Source organism: Rhincodon typus, chromosome 22 (genome assembly GCF_021869965.1).
Source record: "Rhincodon typus isolate 14 chromosome 22, sRhiTyp1.1, whole genome shotgun sequence".
In the NCBI taxonomy this organism is placed as follows: Eukaryota; Metazoa; Chordata; class Chondrichthyes; order Orectolobiformes; family Rhincodontidae; genus Rhincodon; species Rhincodon typus.
Window position 1 is genome coordinate 23,212,928 of NC_063353.1, and position 4,751 is coordinate 23,217,678.

The following is a 4,751-nucleotide window of genomic DNA, read 5'->3' on the forward strand; positions in this document are numbered from 1 at the left end:
TTTTAAATTGTAAAATAATAATTGCCAATTGTAATAGTGGTTATGATAATTTATACATTTAGTGCAATTATATAGTATACTTTTTGTTCATATTTCCCATATTACGAACAGCATATCAGAGTAAGAAAATGCTAAAACAGTGGCTTGAGTCTACCTCAGCTGCTTAATTTGTCTTGAGTGGTATGGTAAAACATGTAATAGTGGATCATTTGCCCTTTCAGACAGTTCCTGACATGTAATTATTTTATGGAACTAAATGTTATGAGGCACCACATATAATGGGCAGCTGTTTCAATACTGCCCATTTGTGCACTACCCAAAATATATTTCTACACCAATGGGTGCAAATTGGAACATTTATTCCACAGGACAACCTCTTACTTTTGAAATTCAAGCTTTATCCAGGACAGATTGTTCATAACCACAGAATGTTGTGTTTACTGTGCATATCTCGTCTTGAAAATACGTCTTGAAAATATATTGGGCCTTCTCATCTACAATATAAACACCAACTAACATTTGATACAGGAATACGTCACAAGAGACCTCGACAGAGCATAATCAGACAAAAAAAGTCATAGAAGGAGTCACTGGGAAGGATGGCTAAAAGCTTGGTCAATATTATGAGTTTCAAAGAACATCTTAACAGACGAAATAGCTGTAGAAAGGAAAATATATAGAGAAGGAATTCCTGAGAAAATACAAACACCAATGATGGTGTTGAGATTCTCTGATATAACTGAACAATGAAGAGTGGAGCCAAGTGTAATTATTCCACTGAGCTGGACAGCAAGATTGTGTTGAAGGAAGATGCATGATGGACCTGGTAAAAGTTGCAATGAGGTTGAGAAACCATATCCATATTCTGAAGGGTCGAGGCCCAAAACTTCAGCTTTCCTGCTCCTCTGATGCTGCTTGGCCTGCTGTGTTCATCCAGCTCTACATCTTGTTATCTCAGATTCTCCAGCATCTGCAGTTCCTACTATCTCTCCATATTTTGTGAATTTGTTCATTTCTGTTCATTTCCTTTGTTGAGTGGAGTCTTTGAATCTCAAGACTGTCTTTCACAATAAAGATTGCTAGCATTGTCTCCAAGACCTTGCACCTTCCCCCCTGTAAAACAATTTGGGCCCTGTTTAATCTCAAATAATCAAACTTTAACTTGCTGTCAGGTGGTTGTAGAACAAGTCACCTGACCCCCTCACTTTTACCTTAAATAAGACAGAATCTTAAAACATAATTAGTTCATAAACTCATAATTATAACAGGCAGAAGTCAAGAAAATATTTTGGTTTCTCCTGCATGATCAGAAGTTGTTCCTGTCTGATTTCAGGCAGCATTGCAGATGAAAATAACCTTTATACATCATAAAGGCAGTTCTACCATTTTCTGCAACTGTAATTTCACGAGGGTCCCATTGATTTGCCACTGCAACTCTGGAAGAATCCTCAAGGAAATGGAAGAATCCCAATGGATTCCGTTCTTGACTACTGGATTGAAGTTCCATCTTTTACAAGAGTCAGGAATTGGCATTTTCAAAACTGGGTGACTCTTTGCTGCACAAGTAAGTAGCAGCCACGATGACAAGTGAAATGAGGCAAAAATGACAAATGGATTAGATCTTTGAACAACAACATTTTGTTTTTTTTTTTAAAACAGTTCAGCCAGTGCTCAGTGACTGATGTGATCTCTGCTGGCTTTGGGCAGAAGTGCTCTGAGGCTACCAGCCCTTCAAGGATGCACACATTTAGAGCTTCTGAAGATCTCTGGCAAGTCAGTATTATAGACGTAATTTGTTTACTTGCTACTGAAGCATGTTGCTAAGGTCTCTGCAAATTTGACCAAGTCAGAGCTGGTGGGCATCTGTGGGGGCAATCTTCATATAAGATTTACAATTCTGTGAGCCTTATACTCCCAATATCTACCAAAATTCTGATTCTCAAAGAATGGTTTTGTAATTTCACTAAAAACAGTAATCAGAAAAAAACTTTTCAATTATATTTACAGTATTACTAACATACTAAGACTGGATGAAATCTTCCTAATCTGTTTTAACATGAGTAACATAATGTATCATTTAGTTGATTTGGTCTATTACACAAACCTCGTCTCCAGGGCATGACTGACTAAAACCTTTTGTTTGGTGTCCCTATCTAGGATTAATTGGAGGCAATGCGCACGTTTAAAAAAAGGTGCAATACAACTCTTACTTCTGAAGGAAAGCTTGCACAGCTGTGTGACAGTTAATTTCTTAATCAATTTCTTTAAATTAGTTGTTAATTTAATCAATTTCCATAGAAAGATTAATCACAGTACAATTAAAACTCAAGATACTCTGCCCAGTTTTAGCAAATTGATATATTCTTCCAATTTAACAAAGGCTAGATTTTAAACAAACCAATGTTTTGGTAAGTACCAGAAGATAAAAGAATCAATTTTCTTCAAGCAGAGAGGTTTAAGACTGTTTCAGAATGTGAGAAGCAGCAGCAAAGGATTTCTTAAAGTTAATGAAATTACTGACGCTCAGTACAATTTGTTGTTTATGCAATCTCTCTCTACTTCTTGTGCATGCTCTGCAGTATTCTGCACAGATTAGAAATGGGAATCGCTGACTTCAACCAGCAGTAGAGAAACACTGTGCTTGGGATGTCCCAGAGATGGCTTTAATCCGACATAGATAAATTATATGCAAATCAAAGGAAGATGGAGGAATGATGTTTTATGCTGGAGTGCTACTAAAGAACTAAAAGTAGTATCAGAATTGAAAGGAACTTGAAACAAAACTTGTTTTTATTATCAAAAAGCAGAAGTTAATTCAGATTTAAATTATCAGTACTGTATTACATAAGCAGGCCATTTTGTCATCTGTTATAGTACGATCCATTGAATGTATCCTTTAAAAGTTTAACACAGATTAAAGAATAATGAGTAAGCTTTTCGAGGCAGAAGTTTTCCTATAAGGCTTGTCCATGACTTCCAGACCATAATTTTGATCCAATCCTGAAAAGACTCCCTTCCATTCAACACAATTAGTTCATTCTTGAAGACTTCTAATAGTTTTAACAAGCGATTGGGAGAACTCTTATTCAAGAAATGCATTAAATTTGATAAATGAGATATATATAAGGATTATGACATCTATGTGTCTATGTGTTAGATTGTATCAGCCACAATCTCACTGAATGGCAGAACAGGCTTGAAAGGTTATGATCCTGAGGATCATTTTCTCCTCATCAACAGACTTACCACCAAAAGTGCTCTGGAATTCTTGTTAAATGTTTGGACATATGAACATACAAAATAAGATGAGATGTAGGGCATTCAGCCCCTCAATGCTGCTCTGCCATTCAATAAATTCATGGCTGATCTGAATATTCCACATTCCTATCTACTCTGGATAACCTTCTCCCTCTCTTTTACCAACAATCTACCTACCTCTGCCTCAAAAAATTCAAGGACTCTGCTTCTATCTTGTTTTGTGGAAGTGGTTTTCAAAGCCTCATGGCCTTCTGAGAGAAAGAATTTTCACCTCATCTGTGTTTTAACTGGGTGAGCCCCCAACTTAAAACTGTGACTTATGGTTCTAGATTCTGCCACTATAGGAAACAAAGAGTATGGGATGCATTGCCTGGGAGGGTGGTGGAGGCAGGTTCAACTGAGGCAATTCAAGTGGACTTAGGACAGTGGTTGGATAAAAATAACGTGCAAAGGTATGAGAAGAAAACCCAGGAGATTAGCACTTGGTAACGATGCTCATGTGAAGAACCAGAGCAGACACGATGGACCAAATGGCCATGCGGCTTCTGTGCTATAAAACTTTTCAGAGCCCTGCAATCTCTCATGGTGTGCTTATTTTCTCTTTTTCCTGCCAACAATTGCAGCAATTTCACATTTTTCCAAGTAATACTCAATTTTCCAGATCTTTGCCCACTCATTTAACCCATCCATACCCTTTTGTTGCTTCCTTAAGTCCTCTTCCTAATTTACTTGCCTTCCTATATTTGCACCATGAGCAAATTTAGTAACCATATGTTCAATCACTTCATCCAAAGCATTTATATATTCTGTAAAAAATTAATGCTCCAACACTAACTCCTATGGAACACCCTTGTCAACCAGAAAATACTAACCTATGCCAACACTCTGACAAGTTAACAAGAACAATCTGCTACCAATGCCATTATGTTGCTCCCTACACTATACGTTTTTATTTTCTACAATAACCTTTGTGTCACCTTATCAAATGCCTCTGGAAATCTGACTACAATACACCCATTTGTTCCTTTTCATTCACAACACATTGCCTCCTCAAAAGAACTCCAATAAATTGGTTAAAAATTTTATAAAGCTATATTGACCCTACCCGATTACTTTTGTAAATGCCCAACAATCTCCAAGAGTCACTTAAAAGTTTCTAAAGAATCTGACTCCCCTACCACTTTTGTGGGTGGTGCGTGTATGGAATGAGCTTCCAGAAGGGGTGGTAGTGGCACCTTGAAAACATTTAAAACACATCTGAATAGGTACATGAATAGGAAGGATTTAGAGGGTTATGGGCTAAATGCTGGCAAATGGGATTACATTAATTTAGGAAATCTGGGTTGACATGGACAAGTTGGACTGAAGTGTCTGTTTCCGTGCTATAAATCACTATGACTCTATAACTAGATCATCAGCCAATTCCTTTAAGATGCTGGGATGAGGACTTGTCAACCCAAAGTTCTAATTTATTTAGTACAACTTTCCTGATG

At 37.1% G+C, this 4,751-nt stretch overlaps 1 long non-coding RNA gene across 1 annotated transcript; it reads left to right on the plus strand.

The window, feature by feature from the left end:
* The first annotated feature begins 1,446 nt into the window (after nucleotides 1-1,446).
* LOC125485745 lies at nucleotides 1,447-2,857 on the plus strand. Its single transcript, XR_007264434.1, has 3 exons — nucleotides 1,447-1,564; nucleotides 1,660-1,773; nucleotides 2,580-2,857. It is a non-coding gene; the product is annotated as an uncharacterized LOC125485745 (long non-coding RNA).
* The last annotated feature ends 1,894 nt before the right edge of the window (nucleotides 2,858-4,751 follow it).